The sequence below is a fragment of the Fukomys damarensis genome, unplaced genomic scaffold, assembly GCF_012274545.1.
Source record: "Fukomys damarensis isolate Sample0158 unplaced genomic scaffold, DMR_v1.0_HiC HiC_scaffold_13, whole genome shotgun sequence".
NCBI lineage: Eukaryota > Metazoa > Chordata > Mammalia > Rodentia > Bathyergidae > Fukomys > Fukomys damarensis.
The window spans coordinates 11,907,603-11,929,329 of NW_022900925.1; positions in this window are offsets into that span (position 1 = coordinate 11,907,603).

A 21,727-nucleotide genomic window follows, 5' to 3' on the forward strand; every position below is an offset into this window, starting at 1 on the left:
TTTTTTTTTTTTTTTTTAATTTAATTTTTTTTTGATGACCTTGACAGTGTTGAGTTGTGATCAGGTATTTTGTAGAATGTGTATTCTTTTCATAATTAGAACCGACTTATTCATTGGTAGGAAGAAGATTACAGAAGTAAACTCATTCCCATCTCATCATATTGAGGACCAGGAGAAGAAAATAACGATAGACAGAAAGGAGTCGAGGAAACCACAGTTAACTATAGTCCTAAAGCATGGTCAGAGTTGCCTAAGGTTATCCAAATTTCTATTCCTCAGGTTTGTGACCAGGCATTTCAGAAACACAAACTTCTTCCCCTTACATATATTAGTTTATTACCCAGCAAGAAAACTTACAAAGCCAGACCCTAAGCCCCTCAAAAGTGAGGAATGGACTAAAGCAAGGTGTGGTTTGTAACAGGGACCTAGAGGCTGGACCGGAAGATGCCCAAAGGGTGACAAAATGCAGGATAAAGCTTGGCCTCTAAGCCTTCAATTTCTGTCTCATTTGTTTCCTTCAAACTCTAGGTGAGATCCCCACTCAGCTCTGAACGTAGGCATATTAATCACTTAAGGAGTATCTGTATTCGAAGGTTTATAAGCCCTAAACATATGGAGATTCCCTCATTCCCCTTCAGGACTGAGGACACCAAAATAAGAGTAAACTAATTTTCAGGATTTGCAGGGACATACAGGTTCTAGCCTTTACAACATCCATTCTAGAATGATGGAACAGTGCCTACAAGTCTCCAGTTATTGTCCTAAACCTACAGTCCCCTCAGTTTCCAGGAAAATCAGAGCTTCACAGACCACTCCACGATGAAGTCACCTCCCAGTGTGGGAGCAATTACCCATGACAGGAACTGAGGCTGCCCATCCCCAAAAAAGAATAATCGTCCCTTAAGCCATAAGAATTCTTCTGGAGCTATGAAATCAGAACCAAGCTAATGATCAAACTGACTTTAGCCCACCTCCTCTCATCCATAAGAACTGGCCTTGTTCACCTGTGAACAGGCCAGCATAAACCTCTTTATCCCAGTGTGCTTCCCCCAGCTTCTCAAGCTGGAGTCCTTTCCTTGTCCCCCCTTGCTTTATCACTCTGCCTAATAAATTTGCCTATGCTTTGCACTCACACATCTCGAAATGTTTTTCTGTTTGTGACAAGAGTTCATGAATCTTCTTTGTGGCATAACTTGAGACCCATTATTTCCTCTTTGAGGGACCTCCTTGGATCCCACGTGATGACAATTATCGAGGGTACATGCTGTCTACATGACATCTCACTGTTGATACCTTGACCACCTGGCTTCCATTAGTACTTTTCAGGTTTCTCTAGTGTAAAGTTATTCTTTTAAATACTTCTCACTTTCAAAATAGTACTCTTTGGAACGAAGTCTCTACATTTCTGGTTTATATTTAAGGAGTAAGGAATTGTGATCTATTTCTTCAAAAGTACAGAATGACTAACATGAAGCATTTGTAATTCTTCAGCAAGGAAGTTTGCCTCTTCTCTCCCATTTACGTATTTAATCATTTATTTATATCATAGTGGAGTAATAAATATTTATTTTATGTGTTCAGTTTTAATTCAATGCCACTTTATTTTGTAGCTAAAATTTTTCCAGCTTTCTTGATCATTGTAAATTCTCTCAGGTGGCTATTCTATCCTTTTCATATGACGGACAGAATCCCCGCCTCTGTGTGTGTGCATGCGTGTGTGTGCGTGTGCATGTGTGTGTGTTGAATGCTTCATCTTTGGCACTATAAGATATTCCAGGTTCATTTCATCATATATATTTCCTGCTCTAGCTGTGGAATCAACCATTTCTCAAAATAGTCCTGCTTTTTTGAGAATAGTAGTAAACACCAAGACCAGGGTGCTAGATGTGTTTGTTGTTATTGGAATATACAGTTGTTCCCTCTTCTCCAAGATTTCACTTTCTATGGTTTCAGTTATCTGGTTTGAAAATACTAAATGTGTTAAATGGAAAATCCAGAAATAAACAATTCATAAGTATTCAAATGTGCACTGTTCTTAGTAGCATGATGAAATCTTGTGCCACTCAACCCCATCTCATTTGAGATGTGACTCATCCCTTTGTTTAGTGTGGCCACACTATGTATATACAATTTGCAAGATAGAGCAAGAGTATGCTCACAAAACTATTATTACAGCCTATTGTTATAATTGTTCCATTTTGTCATTGGTTGTCCTTGTTAATCACTTGTGTGTCTAATTAATAAACATTATCATATGTATGTACAGTTTCAGGGGTCCACTGATGGTCTTGGAATATGTCACCCATATATAAGTATGAACTAATAAAGTTGCTTCTAGTCCTTTCAGCTGACAGAGCAATGCAAGATCTTTGTATACTAAGCCACTCACATGCACATACCTATAAGGATTTCTGTTTGTAAACTTTTCTATCTATAGTAAGCTAGTTGTGACTCCATACTGATGTCTATAATGCTAAGTCATTACCACGTCTGTTATAGTTTCTTCTTCTTGCTTATCTGTAACTGCTACTCTCTCAGGTAGGAATCTGTCCCCACAATTAACTACTCACTGACTCAGTTGTTCAATTTCAAAATACTCATGTTGAGATACAGGATTGATACCCCATGCCCTTCTGCAAACTAACTTTATCAAATAGAGATCTGTGTCCAATTCATTTCTGCCTTCAGTCCTATAGATTCATTTCCAAGTTACTCAGATGAGCATCTTATTCCCTTTCTCCTTCACTGGAGTTATTTGTAACATCATTAGGTTCTTTAGTCATGTTCTGCATTCTACTGAAATCCTCCAATCTCCTAAATGTTTTTAAACATTATTACACATTAAATTTCACTCTGTGCTGTAGAGTTCCAGGGGTTTTAATAAATTCAGAGTGTCCTATATTTATTGTTAGAGTGGCATTGAGAACAGTTCACTATTTTAAAAATGTCACCTTGTGGCTGGGTGTGGTGGCACATGCTTGTAATCCTAACTCTCTGGAAGGCTGAGACAGGAGGATGGCAAGTTTGAGCCCAGCAACTCTGGGCAACTCAGAAACTAATCGTGATCCTATCTCAAAAATCTATACAAGGGTTGGGGATATAGCTCAGTGAAAAGACCCTGTGTTCGATGCCTAGTACCACAACAAAAAACAAAAAAGATGAACCAACAAAAATCTGGGTTTCCCCTGTTCAGACCTCCCTCTCACTTCCCTAACTCCATAGCAACCATAGACCTTGGTTTATTGTCTCCAGTTTTGCCTTTCCCCAAGTGTCATGTACAGGTACTCTTTAACTTATGATGTGATTATATCCCAATAAATTTATCATCGATTGAAAATCTGGAAAGTTGAAAATGTATTTAATATACCTAAGCAACTTAGCTTAGCCTGGCTTACCTCAAGTGTTCTCAGAACACTTACACTAGCCCACATTTGGGCAAAATCATCCACCTCTCAGTGAGCAGAGCTAGGAAATACATGAGCGTATACTAATTCATGCACACATACATATTTATAACTGTTTCTATATCCATCTCTATATACAACTTCATACTGCCTGGCTCTAATATGATATGAAAGCATTCATTCCACCTTTGCTTGCTTATTTATAACTTTCTGATAGGGAGAAACCTAGAGTCTGTGTTCTTGCCATGTATTTACGTGTGTATTAAAGCCTAGGACTCCTGTAATATTGATGACTTGTGCCCCTGTTTACCAACTAGAGCACAATTCTTAGGTATAGTTCTTTTTTTGTCTTTAGCCTTGCAATTTTCAGTGAAAGCATAAAACATGGTTTACCAAACTTTCTTAGATTTTGTCCCACTACCCTAACTCTTCAGTTTGGTTATACCGTACATTTGTATCACAAATTCATTTTTTTTTGAGACCACATTATTTCTGGGATCCCCGGCTATTCTGGCTGGGGAGGGGGGTTGCTGGGGATTGAACCCAGGGCTTGGCACATGTTAGGTAAGCATTTCACTGCAGAGCTACATCTTCAGTCCTTTTTGTTGAAATAAAAAATGTATACACATTAAAGTTCATTCTGTATGATACAAAGTTATATGGTCTTTGACAGATGCATAGAGTTATATATCCAGTGGCCAATTTCAGACAGAACAGTTGTTTTTAATCTGTATTTGCACTTATTTAAAGAGATTCAGATTGAATGTGTTTCTTTGCATCATGTTTCACTTAACTTTGCTTGCAAACTTAGTCCTATCTGTTGCATGCAGCTATCGTTTCTTTCTTGTAATTGTTTACAGTAGCCCATTATTTTCATATATCATTCTTTATTCATTCCACTTAAGGTGGATATGTGGGTTGATTCCAAGTTTGTTTTCTCTTGAGAAAAATGTTACTATGAGCATTCTCATATATTTCAAGTGAACATATATGCCCAGGACTGTTGTATTGTTGAACTCACTACTGTTTGTTTGCAGGAATTTTTTTTTTAGTTTTTCATTTTAAACAATTATTTTGTATTTGTCTAGCATTTCTAATTATTTGTAAATGAAGGGATTCTTACTTAATTAGTCCATCATCTTCCACAGCCATAAGTGTCCCATAACTCTTTGCAAAAACGTTTGAAGATAGGAGTGCTATTATTTGCATTTAACCAATTAAAGAAGCAAGAGTCAAAAAGGGGAATCGCTCTTCCTATGTCCCACCAGGTGAATGGTGTAGCTAGTATAGAGTCTAATTAGCTCTATCTCCCAAATCCAGGCTTTCTCCTTTCTTTCCAAGCCAAAAAACTGTCTTCATCTCTGATTCAAAGCTTTGGCCTAAATTTTAAAATGTCTTCTTCTTGCCTCACGTCTATCACCTTGTAACACTCCGTGACCTAGACTTTCAGTCCCATGTCAGTTCCCTCTGCCACAGCTCAGCACTCTAGAGATTCCATGTGACCTTTCCCTGCATTTGGCATTTCATCCATGGGGTGAGAATTGGGAAAGAAGGTAGAGGAGGGAACAGAGAAACAGAGGGAACAGAGGAAATGGGAACAAAGAGAAGACATTTGGTCAGTGTCTTTTCCTTTCTCTGGTACAGGGGATGAAGTCAAGCCTGAACTCCAGCTATTTCATAAAAAGTAGTGAGTGCCATTCTGTCCCCAGCCCAAGGGACTAGAGAATCTAAATTCCATTAATCATCTCATCAGTAGCATTCTTTAATGTGCCACTATACATTATGCTGAAAAGTCTTTGTGGATAAAGAAAGTAGCTCTGAGAATGTGTCCAGAGCTGTGTGCCTTTGGAGTGCAGTTGAAACTTTGCTCAGGAATGGATGCCTCCACCCTCCATGCTCACAGCAAGAAATGCGGCATTTTTGCTAAAGTCTAAATCTGTCCAGGATTATAAAGCCATGTCCTCTTTTTGGTCCAAGACTTTAAGTAAGTAGGACTTTTGGTTAAGGCCTTTTGTAGTTCATAGGTAACTGTGATGATAAGTAAAGACTAAATACCCTGCTCTCCAACATCATTTCACCCAGTCACTAGTTTTCATACCCATTAATGATTCTTGCCTGTATCTATTATTACAATTTTGGCTACAAAGTAGTGACTTTTGGCATGCAGATTTTGAGAGATTTAAGATAAGAAGGCTAAAAGCTCAGAGAGTTTAAGCTTGGACCCATGGTTGGCATCTTCTGGTTCAGTGTCTACACTGTCCTCATTTCTCTCTGATGCAAGTCAGCTTGCTTTTGAGGTTATTTAGCCGTGATGGAGCACGGCAGGTTCTTTGCAGGTCCAGATGCAGGACACCTGGATCCTCAGCATTCTGCAGGTCTGGGAGAGGAAGATCTAGGCCTCCTAAGGGACTCAACTTCTCACAAAGACACTGTGAAGGAGTAGTGGTGAAGGAGGAGGGGGGTGGTGAGTGACATTCATGACTGGAATACAGCTGCTGGCTATGGATACTATCATAAGGAGGAGTCTAGCATCTATGGTTTCTGAACCTCCATCTGGGCTAGTGAAGCAACTAATTTTCACAGCCAAAGCTTTGGTACCTCTTATGTTCTCAGCCATCATCTTTCCACAAACATATTCCTCTTTCCTCAGGAAACTAATTTCAAATTTTCAAGGAAGTATCTCGATACACTGGTGTGTGTATGCGCCATGTTTCTAGTAATCTGTTACTAATAATAACAGACTGGCATTTGCAAATGATTTCATCTTTTCTAAAAAAAGTAAAAAGTAGAGAGGATATCATGTTATCCCTACAATGTTCTCACTCATTTGTAAGAAAGATGCATGGAAGATGGTGAAGTTTTGGCTGTGAGTTGGAAATTACACATGAGAATTTGTCTGTCTTGAATGTAGAAAGGGAACATGACCAAGCCCTGCCTGCTGAGTGGATGATACCCCAATATGTCATTTTCTTCCCCCTGGATGATGATGATCAAAACCTCCAAGGTATTGAATCTTAAAAGATTCTGGGAGAACTCTGGTACCCGATATCAAAGTCTGCCAAGTATGCAGAAAAGATGTCTTATAGCAGGAACCTACTTGGATGGATGAGCTGTAGGCTTCTAAGTCTGAAAATCTGAAAAAGTGTGGCCCAAACACAAAACCTTGGAAGAGTTAACAGTCCTCACAATCAATATTCACTAGGCTCTGGGTTCAACATTCACAAGACGTTCCTCCCCTGATAGCCTCTCCATTTTCTGTCCAGCTCCATGAGGCCAAGTTAGAGATTAGGGAGACCAACCGTCCTAGTTTATCTGGACCAGTCCTAGTTTTTGCACTGAAAGCCTTTATCTGAGGAAACCCCTTTGTCTCAAGCAACCAGAGTGGTTGGCCACTGTAGCTGGCATAGACTCCTATCTAGATCTGAGAAGCCACTTGCCCTTATCTGAGAAACAAGTTACAGTTTGTCAACAAGGGTCGACGTCTGACTCTGGTCTCGGGGAAGTATGTCCCAGCAGGACAAAAGGGAAGATTCTGGCTTTTATACAGTCCACGCTACACTTCATATAGGTTCTCTGAAAACCTAGAATCTTCAGAAAAATGCCTCGCAGTGTAACTTGGGACTCCTTTTCTCCTGTGGCAAAGCTCTATTATGTTCACAGATCTCTGTTGATTTCCAAACACAAAGGTTCTTCTGTCATCATCCTATATCTTTCTATAGGAAGTCGAAAGGAATAAATCTATGTCAATAATTAGAATTAACAAGAGAATTTTACAAGGCTGCTGTATTAAAGATCAATATAAATACTATGCACTAGCAATAATCAAGGTCCAGAGTTTCTGATTCAGTAGATCTGGGCTGAGACTGGAGTATTTCCATATCCAGTAAGTTGTTCAGTGGCACTGAATCTGTTGACCTATGGACCACATTTTGAGAACCTTTGCTCAACACTGAAAACTACCTCAATAGTCTTTCCACTGTGCTGGAGACACTGCATACTCCTGGTTTCAACTTTGCTCAGTCTCAGTCTCTTTTTCCTTTCATTTTATGGATTTTCCCATTCTCCACCCATCATCCAAAGTTGGAGGCCCTAATGATATTATTACTTGGTTCTTATCTCGCTTTTCACACTCTGGCACATATAACCATACCTGTGTGCCCTAAGGTAAAAGAGATAGAGCACAGGAAAGAGTCAACTGGATACAAAGAAAACAACACATACACTGAGTTAAGTGCTAATTCAAGCTATTCAACTAAAGCTTAGAAACGTAAAGAGGATAAAAATGGGCAGATAATAAGCCTTTCTCCCAGGAGAGAAACTTCTTAGATACAATGTCTAAAGTTGGTTAATAATTCCTCCCTACCTCCAGTCTGGACTTTGCAAAACTTAGCAGTGCCATGTACAAGAATCTAATAACCTCAATTAATGTAAACATTATATGCCATAACATGAGCTAAGATTAATAATATCAAGAAGAATGAAAAATGGGCTAGAGAATTATAGGAGGAAGGAAGGAGTGGTAGGAAAGGGGAAGGGAATTTTAAAAAAAGAAAGAAACATGATGTCATAATGCAAGTAACCACTTTCCAAGAAGAGTTGAGACTGTAGGAAGTGCAAACATGTACTAATAAAACATTCATGGTTTTCTTTTAACTCAACAAGCTAAGTAACTGATTTTCTTTATAATGTACATTGCAAAGCCTAAACTCCAACTGATTATTCTAAACCCACAGAAACATCTGTGATAGGTGATCACTGAATAACTAAGTAAGTTCCCATTCTCTGCTTATCCATAGAAGGTCCAAACAAAAGAAGCACAAGGCAACCTATTCAGGACCCCTTCTGGATACTACCCACCAGGAGCTGTTTGTCTCCTTACTTCCAATAAACACTGTCTTAACTTCTTCCCTTTGTCCGTGATTTCATTCTCGGACTTTGTAACACAACAAGCTCAGGTTTATTCAGTTTGTGTAGAGTTATCTCCTAAAACTCTAGCCTGAGCCTCTCCTGAAAGATCCAGGTCATCGTATCTCCACCTGCTTCTAGGACATCTGCACCTGGATGTTGTGCAGGCCACATCTTTCAGCCAAAGTCTAACTCACCATCTTCTCCCTAAACACGTTTCTTTACTTATCATCCATTTTTTTAAAGCATTCAACTTCCCTACCCATCCATCCACCAAAAAAAAAAAAAAAAAAAAAAAAAAAAAAAGTGCCATCTCTGACATATCTGTTACCCTAAAGGCTCCCTAATCTGTAGGGATTTTCCTGGGTGGACAACAGGAGACTTGGCCATCCCTCAACCCCTGCACTGGCACTTTTCCCCTTGTTGTGGGTGAGGTGATATTTAATCGTAAGTCTGAGAACACACACTGTAAGTCCTATAAAAATTGAGATCTGCTATTGGTTTTATTACCAGCAGAGGAACATCAATGAATTCACCTTGAGTTGAGCCCTACAGATGGCACTCAAGTCTTCAGTCTTATCTTTTACTTACCACCCAGATAGAGCAAGAGCACCTGGTGAATCTGAACTTCCCCTGGTGTGTGTTTGTTGGACAGGTGCAGTAATCCAGCCCCTGAGCCCACTGCATGGGAGAAGGGTTTGCCTGAGAAGCTGGGCAATGCTTACACACCACTTTTCCCCTTACACTAATATTTACAATCAGAGAAGGCTCAGGTGAAGGTGTTGAAGAGAAGGTTGAAAATGTTGCTTAAACCCTTCTCAGGAGTGGAAACAGAATCTTTCTTTCTCTTCAAGAAAACTAGAGGAAAGAGTTATAAGCATCCCACCCCACAAAGGACCTTTATAACCTTAAGGGAGTCACAGTCCTGAGGCTTTGAGACTTAGTTTTCCTACCTGTAAGTAAAGGCTTTGGAACAAAGGCTGTGAAGGTACTGTTAAGCTTTCAGATTTGATTAAATCCTATGAATATGGAAAAGCTGTGCTCCTATAGATTTTCCAGCTGAGAGCCTGCAGGTAATTTGTCATTTAATTACTCCATGAGAAGTTGGCAGCTCAGTTCTCTCTAGGGGCCCAGAGGATGCTCCTGCAAAGATCACTGTGGCTACATGGATGAGAAATGTTCCAGAGCACAATGCAATGCTACGTCTAGCAGGTACCAAAAAAAAAAGACTTGGGGCAGGGTATGACCCGGTGGTAGAGCACTTGCCTAGCATGCTCAAGGCCCTGGATTAGATCCCTAGTATCAAACACACACACTCTGTATGCACACACACACACACACACACAGATTGAGCATCTACTACAGCCCCTTTATTAGGGGTCAAGGTTGTCGGAATCCACACAGGTCTGGCTGTCAATGAGGTAAAAATAAAGCAAAGAAATGAAGCCATGGTCATGATCTATTGTAAATGCAAAGCATGAAGAATAATCAGGGCCCAAAGATGGGGAGAAAAGTGAGCCCTATAGGGTTAATGCTAGAAGAACAAGACAATTGCTGCTAAGTAGCTGCAGAGCAGAGAAGGCTTCTTTGAGAAGATAATATCATTTCCTACCTCCTGTGGGTAGATACTGTACTCTAGGCCTGCAAAGACTGGGTATAGAGGAATTTTTCAGAAGGAGAAAAATGATGTGAACAAGGGACAAGAACTCATGTTGTAGCTGTTATTGGTAGATATTATTTCTTTTCATTATTGCTGAGTAGTATTCCACTACATGGCTCTACCATGGTTTAATATTCTCCTGAGGATGGACAGCTAGATTGTTTCTGGGTTTTGACTATCATGAAAAAGCTGTGAACAATCTTATGAGGATTTTTGTAGATGTATGTTTTTATTTCTTTTGGATAAATGCCTAAGAGTGAAATAGTTCTATGGGATAGATAGATGTGCATTTACCTCTTCCAGAAAGTACCAAACAGTTTTCCACAGTGACTCCTGCCCCATTCTAGCTAGAATTTTCTCTTTGCTTCAGAAATATCCAAAGAGACATATTTTAGGAAGCAGAATTCTCTGTTTAAGGACTCCTCTTATTCCAGGCATCAATGACTAAACCCTGGAAATATGTCAAAGAAACTCCAAAATTCAGTCTGTTTGCAACCTGCATGTCCAGCTGTGCTACTTAGCACCAAACCTCCCCTGCCCATGAAAATCACTCCATGAATATTCAAAATAATTAGTGTTGCACCCTTGAAGACTGCCTTAGGCCAAGCTCCAGTCCTTCCAACAGTTCTCCATACACAGGAGTGAGGGACACGGTAGTTCAAGTACATAGAGTCCATTAGCTGTAAGTGGACACTTTCACTGAAAGCCTAGACTCTGAGAAGGGGTCAGGGAGTGAGGAGAAAAGCTTATTTCTCCAGTCAGAATTTCTATAGACCTGTTTGTATACTTTTCCCTTTCCCAGAGTCTCAGGGGAATAAGCCCTTTAGAGATCACCTCTGTTTCACAAGTGGAGTTCTGTAAGCAAAAGTCTGGAGAAAGGCATTGTTCTCTCAATGGTTGCTTAGGGTTGGGACCTTCCAACCCCAGCCCTCACTTCAGGCTCTCTCCCTCAGATTGTTCCTCTCATGTATGCCCTGACTCCTCCCAATTTAATGCAGTAAGTCCCCAACTTATGAACATTTGAGTTGCAAACTTTCACAGATATGAATAGACCTCGCATTATGGACATCTGTAGATGCTAAAAACATGCACAAGTAGATCATGTGTCTTCCAGACATTGTCATAGATGTGCTACTGTGTGTTTACTGTACAATGCAATAGTGTTCAATAGTACAATGCTCAATCAGAGTCCAGGTTGTCTGAAAGCAAGAGAAAAAGCAGTGCTGATGTAGAGGGGACTGCTAGCAAGTACAAAGCCTTATACATTGTATATTTGTGTCAAAAGTATATAAGATTCACTTCGTTGGATTTACAAAGGGATCTGACTTACATACATCCTCCTGGAATGGAACTCATTCATGAGTCAGGGACTTACCATAGTTAGTGGATTATTACCTGCCAGAAATTAAATCCTAACCCTGTTCCTAATCAAAGCTCGTCCCTTTCACATTAATTCTTCTGTCTTTGTAAGAACAAGGCCAGGTGGGTGAGAGAAGTGCTGAACAATGGTAGCATGGTGAGAAAGCTCTCCTGGAACCTCTGGTGGAAAAGACTGCTAAGTCCACCTCTGATGACCCTGACTCCCTCTACTGAAGTCCTTCAGTGAGGGACACTGCTGGTGTTGCCATCAATCAGTTGCAGTTTCTTTGGCTAGATTCTGTTAGAAATTGTGAATCAGCAAAATGTAGCTCTGCTAGCAGTCCTGATGCCACTGGTGTCAACTAGATGCCAGATGCCATCAATCAACTCTGCCAGTTGCTGGTTTTTGCCACTGCCAGCCACAGCCATTCAACACCAGCTTGTGCCAGACACCATTGGTTGACCCTGCTGATTGCTGGTGTTTGCCACTGATCATCAGCTGCTTGTCTCTGGAGCTCTTTAGGGCTAATATCCCATAGTGTTTATAGCCCTTTCTTTTAAAGCAACCACTCTGTCCATACAACTCAGGATAAGAATCCTGAGTAGATTTACAGGAGCTTCCATGCCCATACTACCTAAGAAATGAATCATGAGTATATTTAAAAGCCCTCTGGAGTACAGCTTTATTTAAATAGGACTTACACTACAACACAAAGGAGTCAGTACATTAGAAAGAGCTGTCTTAGACAAATCCCCAAAAATATGAGGGAAGTGTTGCTTAATAGTAGCTGCAGTCCTTTGACTGGTCCAAATTTGGACCTGCTGACTAGTCCAGACTGGCCTAAATTTAAGCCTTCTAATCTGAGCGTACTGTTTGGTCTAAACCCAATTCTGCTTCCTTCAGATCCAAGCAAGGCAGATATCCAAGCAGAGTGTCCAGGTCAGTCAGCAGTTGGTGGAGCACTGGATGTGTTGTTTGATTGACAGCTGTCATGTCTCCCCGAAAAACGATGAGCCAAAACCAAGGAATCTTCAGAGGGGCTCGCTTTATTAATCATACTTACTTGGGTGATTCAGAGGTTGAGATATTAATAATCCCACCCCAATCTTGGCCACATTAGGGTGGTTCTTTCCTTCTTCAAGGAGATGGCAGCTGTATCTAGAGTGAGAAGAGCAGGGGAGGGGTGTTGTGGCTAACAGTCAAGATAAATCTCTTTTCCAAATACCTGGAAAGTGGTCAAAAGGTAACCCCAGGGGTAGTGGGAGAACACTGAGGCAAGAGTTCCAGTCCTTCTTCAAGGGGCTATCAAGGAACAAAGGGAAGTAAGGGGAAGGGGTGTGACATCTGTGGGCCAAAACACACCTCCTTCTAGCCATCACAGAAAGAAAGGGAGAGGTGAGTGGTTTTAATCTGTCTGTGTCTTTCTAGTTTAGAATAGGCTTGGAAATGTGCTTTCCCCCAAGCCCCAGTCAGAAATGGAAGGAGGGTCTGGAACCTAGGATCTACCTCTTCTATGTCCTTCTGGGAATAATAATACCTCAGTTCATTAAAGCTGTTTTGGCTTTCATTTGCTTTTTGTGGCTATTGCCCAATCCTAGCACACTAATGGAGTCCTTCTTAAAATTTAATATAGAACTGCATTTAATTTTTCAACTTCTTAAGGATTTTCATAAAGACAATTGCAAAAAACTCTAATTCAGGTCATAATGTTTTCATATTTATGAAAGTAATTCTAGACCTAAGTGAAAAAGATCATTTTTGGTTTTTTAAATACTCTTTACTCTTCCTTCCTTCCTCTTTTCCCCATCCTGATTTTCATTCTTGTTGATATTATTAATCTTAGCTCATTAAGGCATATAATGTTTACATTCATTTAGGTTATTAGGTTCCTGTATGTGGCATAATATCTTTATTCTACTTGTTTCTCCTTCTCCTCTTCATCCCATACCCTTGTTCCCTTGGACCCCTTCCCTACTGCAAGAGATCCATCCCCTTATCCCCTTCTATTCGTCCTTTATTATCCTCTTTGTTTGTACTTTGCCTCACTCAAATGAGAGATACCATATGGTATTTAAGCTTGCATGTCTGGTTTATTTCACTCAACACTGTATTTTCCAGGTGTATCTATTTTCCTACAAATGTCTCAAATTTGTCATTCTTTATAGCTGAGTGGTGCAATAATACCTGAATTCATTAAAGCTTCTGTTGCAAACAATTTGGTTCACAAATAGAGGTATTTGGCAAAATTTTGCTTCCATTAGCAAACTCTGTATTGGTGATAAACACAACCATGATCATCTTCCCCAGAATCATGGAATGAATTAAGTTCATGAACTGAAGTACCATTATATTCCATTATATATAGATAGCACATTTTCTTTATCCAACTGTCTGTTAATAGGTATAGAAGCTGCCTCCAAAGTTTAGGTATTACAAATTATGCTACTATAAACATTGGCATGCATTAGTGTACTATGATGTCTTAAACTCTTTTGGGAAGATACATAGGAGAGGGATAGCATGAGCTTATGCAATACTTACTTATAGAACACCAAACAAATATGATGAAATAATAAGCTCACAGAAGCATATCCTCATTAAATTTACAGAAATACAGAAAAAACAACAGAATTTTAAAAGCACTTAAACAAAAACAAAAAAAATCATATATAAAGGTAAACCATTAGAATTACAGCAGACTTCTTAACACAAACCTTAAAGGTCAGCAGAGCTTTAAATGGAGTATTTTAAGCCCTAAGAGCAAATAACATCCACCCCAGATTAACTTATCCACCAAAGGTACCCTTAAAAATAGATGGAGAAATAAGGTATTTCCATGCAGAAGATAAGATCAAGAGATATATGAGTCCTAAAGCAGCATTTCAGAAAATATATAAAAAATATTCTTGACAGAAACAATGAAACTACTGGCACAGAGGCATAGAGGAAACAAAAACTCCAAGTAAGGTCAATGATTAACTGCAAAAAAAATGTCAGGGAAAGAAAAAGGATTCTCCAACTGATAAAGAAAGTAATGACTGAATAATCAACACATCTTAATAATATCTCTCAATGCTAACAGCTTCAACTAAGTAATTAAATGACACAGATTAGCAATCTGTTTCAAAAAACAGTCTCCAGCAGTTTATTGTATATTTTAAAAGAAAAACCTCATCTAGTCCAAAAAGATATGCACAGACTAAAAATTAAAGGCTAGAAAACAATATTTCATGCACCAGGGACCTGAAAACAAACAGGGGTAGAAATTCTAGTATCAGATATGGTAGACTTTAAGCTAAAACTGATAAGAACAGAAAAAGAAGGTCACTACGTACTATCTATTCATGCTCAAAATATAAGGTGGAAGTCTGCTCCCAGAATTGTGTTGGATGCAGACATCCACATAGTGCGGAAACAGGGCATCAATGTGATCATCCAATCCGGTGTAACTTGGGCTGAATCAGTCTCTGAACACAGGAGCCAGACCCTTGTCCAACAGTTCTAGCCCCTCAGTGGGAATCACTCCAGCCTGCTGTCTGTGCCGGCCATCTCAACATGGCTGGCCTTCCCTTATCCACTCTCTCTGGGAACTTGACAGCTTGGTTCATGACTTGGAGCAGAGGGGCTGCTCTGGGACCCAGATTCAAACACTGAGCCTCCCCACCCTCTCTCATTCCAAGATTATAGTGGTGAATGCTGGACCAAGGACACACACCAACTGTTGACTGTGGAAGGCTCTTCTGGAAGCAGTGTCCCGAATTTTCCTTGTAGGTTCCAACTGCCACTGACACAGTCCCAATGTAGTTCTCTATGAGTGAAAAGTTTTTAGTTTCATTTTGTCTCCCAGATGGTGGCTGGCCAGCCACTCTCAGCCACAGTTTGCAGAGTGTCCTTTCTCTTCTCCACAATGTGTTCTGTATCTTCTGTATTTTTTAATCTTTTTTCCCTCTTTTTTTCAGTTGCCTCCTGGTCTCTGTGTAACTTCCTCTCACTTTGATTATTCTCCAAACTACCATTTCCCCGACTCTAGACACACTTTCCTGGAGAAGCTGAGTTCCTGGCACTCACTGCTCCACCATGGTGAATCAATGGATTGTTCAAGACTCAGCCCCAAGCCTGGTTCAAGCTAAAGGAGGAAGAGTCTACCCCTGGTGGAGTGCGTGAGCGGGGAGTGTCAGAAGCCAAGCCTGCAAAGCTTTTCCTGGGGTTAGTACAGGAGAACATCTAGTTTTGACCAACATTTTCTCAGACATCAGGACATGAGCTTTGTTGCAACCACCCTGTCAAGAGTGTGTAGAGCAATGCTAGCTAGCACAGTCCCAAGACTTCCTGGAGATGGGTTTTATCAAAGTTTTGGAAGTCCAAACAGAAAAGGCTCTGCCCTGGACTCATTTCTTCCATGAAGGCTGCTGTCTATATGGTGACGCCTCTAGGCAGCTACTCCTTTCATGGATATCACTCACACCTTTCCTTCGTGCCCTTCCTCTCTCTTCACTCATTAAAATGACACCAGAAGTTGGTCAGGTTAGAAAGTGATCATTACGTCCTTGTCTCCTGACTCCAAAAACTCTGTTCAAAATCAGTGAGTCATCTATAACCTTGAGCAAGTTCCTTTCTTCTGTACAAATCAATTTAGTGGGGATGAGGCTTCAATTCGGCCTTATGTATGACTGAAGAAGCTTGCAACATTTGCAAGGGAATGCTGTTGAGGGAAATGGCATCCTGGGGGGTGTCAATAGACAGAGCGCAGGATAAATTTACTCAAGGTCATAGATGCCAATCAGAAAAGAGCCAATTAAATTTAGGGCAGTCAATTCTGTAGCAACAAAGAAGATCCTCACTCTAGCCAAACTGAGCTTTGGTCTTGACCATGGAACTAGTAACTGAAAGTCACAAGCAAGCTGGTAATTGTCAGTAGCAATGGAGACTAACTTGTGCTCTCTCCATTCTTCCCAGCCCTGAGTATCCCTGTGGACCAAGTCATATCTATGACTTCCCAGTGTCTGCCTCACAGGGTAATTTTACTTTATCCTTTAAGTGAAACCTTGCCATGCATTACTCAGGAAATTACATCCTCTGCTGAGCAGCCTCTGTGCTGAAAGGAAACCAGGTAATGTGATGAACTGAGGCCAAGAGTGGCATTAAGGCAGGAGGTCATGAAAGTCATATGAATGCTGGTACCTGCAACCCACAACAATCCACAGCGCTGTCCAAAGAGTATTCTACAGCAGACCAGGAGCTGGCCAACAAACCATATGCCTTCTACACTGTGGCTTCTCTGGTTCTTGGAAGAGGGAGTTGTAAGAGATGATGGCCAAAAGTGGCCTCTTGAGCTGGACAACCATGAATGCTGGACAATTCAGGGACCTCATGGGTTGGGAGCCCCTGATAGCCCACAGGCCACTTATAGCTGGGGTTGCTTCTCATGAGAGCTGTGTGGCTCCTGGTCAGTGCCACTGCCAAAGAAATTGCAAATGCCAATGGCCTTTGGTTAGACATCAATGAGCTAAGTTGGGGACTTGTACCTGATGATTTGGGGGGCTATTTTCTAGTCCAGAACTTGTTGGTAGAGTTTAGAATATATGAATAAATGAATGAGAGAATGAAGTCAGCATTTTAAAGGTAGAAAGATTGCAGAGCTCTTTGGTAGATGAGAAAGAGCAGCCGTTTTAGTGGTCTGACTGGCCCACCCCACATCTCCTCACATAGATTAAGAGAAACTTCAGACTTTGCATATAGGATGAAGCTAAGCTGATTCTTCTAGACCCAGGGTTGAAAGGGATTTCAGCTTTGCCTATGCCTGTCCTGTGTCTACATGTTTGCTTTAGAAAGAAGCAGGAGGAGTAGGGTCTCTGATCTGGAGTGTGAATCAGATGAGGTAGGAGAAAGAGTCTTACCCATCCCCTTCATTGTGCACGTAAAAAACTGAGGCCAAAAATTTGGTTTTTCATTCAGTGAGGGGATATCCAAGGAGGAGGCAGCAAATAATGAGAAGACTGGGACAAGAGTCAGAAAGCTTGTGTCTGTGTGCAAGTGTGTGTGTGTGTGTGTGTGTGTGTGTGTGTGTGTACGTGCATACATCCTTGTTTTGACAAAATGCTAGAAAAAAATCCAGCATTTAGAATCACAGGCAGGATGAGTCAAAGGTGGGGGTGGTAAAACAAAGATATGAAAAATTCTGCGGGTACTTCCTAGTTTGCTTCACTTTCTGGATACCAATTCTATAAGTTATTTCATAATAGAAAGTCATAAGATCAAACCCAATAAACTCAAGTCCTGTATTGATTTCCCTCCTCTTCAGTAGCTGTGCTTTGACTTCATTGTGGTGAAACAGTTAACTAAGAAATCAGAAAAACAAGAAACAACCCTCTGAACTCCCCATGCAATAAAATCATCATCAGTTCGTTGGGGTGAATAAGTTTATGTTCACCAGAGAGCAAAGCTATTAAAGATCTGCTGTAGGTACCAGTCGTGTAAGAGCCCGGCTGACAATTTCATAAACTAAAATTTGCTGGAAAACACAGGCAAAATGAAATCCTCTTCTCCTCCTGTCCTTCACTTTCTAACCTACACAGCACTCCTCCTGATGACTGCACTCTGTACCAACCTCGGAATGCAGCTAAGACCTTCCTTTTTTCAACTCCTTGCCTGTTTGCTTTGCCTCCAGATAGAAACTAAATATACCCTCTTTTCAAAACAGTTGACTATTTTACTGAAGCACAACATATGTTCAGAAAATTAACAAATGCTAGGTTGACCATCTGCTACGTAAACTATTGTCTGTTTTCTCACAAAGACCACAGCTATATAAGCTCTATTTGACTCAAGAAATTGTGTTCTATAGTCACTGCCATGTACAATAGCTCACCAGAACTTCTTACTCCAATATAACTGTGTCTGCTGCAGAAAACAGAGTTAAGAATAACTTAGAATTTGTTTTCTAGTGATATTTTTTGTGGTTAGCAAGTTTTCACTATTATGTAGTATTTTAGTTCTAATTGTTGACTTTATGTAATCAATTTATTGAAAAATAGCAATAATTTCATTCTTTTGTTTTCTATTGCTTCTTGTCTTTTTCCTCTAGTTAATTTTTCCTTTCATTTCTGTTTTTTCTAGTATGTTCTCTGTAGATTTTTCAAAAAATATTTTCATTTGAAAATATCCCACGTTTTCTGATCATTAAGATGTATGCTTTGATTTCTTATGTAAGTGGGAATAAATATCTGAATTTAAAAAAAAGAAATAAAACAATATCAGACCTCTGGAAATCTGTTTTGTGCCTTCTCTGTCAGTCTTCCCCAATGGCAATCATGGTTTAGTCTAATTTTGAATTTTGTGTACTTGGGATCATGGAGTATGTTTTTCTCCCAAGATAATAAATGGGAGAAAATGAAAAGCTTTCCCTCTAAAATAAAAAATAAGACAAAAGTGTCCACTTTCACCACTCCTGTTTAACATAGTACTTGAAACATTAGCATGAGCAATTAGGAAAAGAAAAAGAAATAAAAGAGATGGGTATATGAAAGGAAGAAGTCAATGTATTATTTGCACATGATATGATTCTCTACATGAAGACACCAAAAATTCCACCTAAAGAGTCCTAGAATTAATAAGTAAATTCTGCAGTGTAACCATATACAAGATTAACTAACAAAAATCAATAACATTACTGTACATCAATAATAAATCCATTGAGAAAGCAATTACAGGAAAAACAATCATGAAGAAAAATCAAATACTTAGGAATTAACCTAACTAAGAATGTGAAAGACTTCTACAGTGAAAACTACAGTACTCTAAAAAAGTAAATTAAAAAAGACATAATAAAGTGGAAAAATAACCCCTTTTCCTGGATAAGCAGAACCAATATAATTCTGATGGACATACTTCCAAAATTGATATAAAAAATTGATGCAATCCTTCTGAAAATATCAACAGCATTCTTTACAAAAATGGAGAAAACAATCCTAAAATTCATATGGAACCAGAAAATACCCAGAATAGCAAAAGCAATCCTGGGTAGCATAAGCAAAGCAGGAGACATGATCATCATAAACCCTGAGCTATGTTACAAAGCTACCAAGATTTTTTAAAAAATCATGATACTGGCACAAAAACAGATATGAGGATCGATGGAACAGAAACACCACTGAGCATATTCAATTATGTGATCTTTAGCAAAAGAACCAAAAACATACACTGGAGGAAAGATGGCCTTTGTAATAAAAGGTGCTAGAAAACTGGCTGACTACATGCAGAAAACTAAACCTATATATCTTACAACCATATATCTTGCAATCATATCTAAAATTAAAATGGATCAAAATATTACATTTTTAAATGGAAACAATCTGCTGGAAGATAAAATAGGTACAATGGACCCTCAAGTTACTACCAGTCTGACATATAAACAAATTGGGTTATGACTGGAATTTTAGTTTTAACTTATGACCAAAGTCATGAGTTACGTATGAACTGAATGGTGACTGCTTGTGCTTCCAGATTGGTCTTGGATATAGATTTAACTTTTAAAGAGTTCTGGAAGGAACACTACAACATCCTTTCCTGTGTGGAATTAACTAAGAAATCCTGGGGCAATGTCTCTCTAAGAACACTGAGATCTGCCTGTATACAGGATAGAGACTTTGAAGGCTATATAGAGAAGCCGGAGCCTTCAGTGGACCAACGTGAGTTACAACCAGCCCCAGGGAATGAATTGAGTTCCCAAGTTAAGGGTCCATTCTAAAACTCTTGAAGTCATAGGCATGGGGAGTCAAGGACTTTCTGAATAGAACCCCAGTTACATGGAAAGTAGTACCAAGAATCAACCACTGTGGTTGTATCAATTTTTAAAAGCTCTGCACAGCAAAAGAAACAACCAACAGAGTGAAAAGACACCCTACAGAAATGGGAAACATTTTCACCAGCTGTTTCTCAGAAAGAAGACCAATATCTACAATATACAAAGGACTCAAAACATTAGATCCCCCAAAATAAAAGACTGAACAACTGAAATGAACAGACACCTCACAGAAGAAGTACAAATGGCCAGTAAACACATGAAACAATGTTCAACATTACTGGTCATTAGAAAAATACAAAATTAAAGAGATTCTATCTAACCACAGTGAGAATGGCCATCATTAAAAATCAAAATAATAACAAATTCTAGTGAGATTTCAGGAAAAAAGGAACACTTTTACATTATTGGTGGGAATGTAAACTAGTACAGCCACTATGTAAATCAGTATGGAGATTCCTCAGAAAAACTAAAATTAGAGCTGAGGATTTAACTCAGTGGTTCTGCTGCCTGCTTTGCAAGCTCAAGATCCCAAGTTCGATTCCCTATACAGAAAAAAACCGAAAAACTAAAACTAGAAATTTGATTTGACCCAGATATTCTCCTCCTTCCCAAAAGGGTTAAAGACATCAATTTACAATGATACATGCATACCCATGCTAATAACAGCACAATTCATATGGTAATAGCTAAATCTTGGAAGCATCCTATATGTCCATCAACAGATAAATGAAATAAAGAAAATATATTTACACACAATGTCATAAAGATAAACTTGAAGCATTTATAGGAAAATGGAGCAAACTTGAGAGCATAAGGTTAAGTGAAATAAATCAGACAAGCAGTTTAAATATCACATGGCATCTCTTACAGGAGAAACCCAATATGTAAAAATGAGCAACATAAAAGATAGATAATAGGAAGTAGGAAGATATATGTTTCTCAAATAGGAAGGGAATCAAGAGATGGGAGGAAGGAAAACCTCAAAGGAGAATTTGGCTTGGATGTTTCAGCAATGCTGAAAGAGCTAGGACTTTTGTAACTCTTGAGATGGACTGAATGCATTTTGTGCAAAGGGATTTATGTGAGTCTTTTGTAACTAGATGTCCTCTAAACCCTCATGCAGTTATAGGTGAGGCTTTTTGGAAGTGGCTAGATCTAAGATGTTTGATACTGGGATTGAGGATGTGTGATAATTAAATGTGTTTAGTATAGTTTGGGGTGTGGACAATGGAAGCCCCACCCCAAGTGTGGCTGGCATCAATCAATAGGCTTGTAGCTTGGATAGAATAGAAAGGGAGGGAGGAAAGGCAGGCTTCTGCTGTTGCTTGCTGTTTTCTGCCTCCTGCCTGCTTTGGCATGGACTCTTTCTCTTCTGTGATTCCCCTTTGCCACCATCCTGCCTTACAGCTATCCGACTATGGACTAAAACCTCTACAAACTGTGAGGTGAAATAAAGCTTTCTGCCTTTCTTTGGATATTTTGTCTCAGCAATGAGAAAAATGACTAAGACAGTATGGTATTACTACTAGGATAAGAAAATATAGAATCCATAAAATGACCTACATATATGCATATGTGTGTGTGTGTGTGTGTGT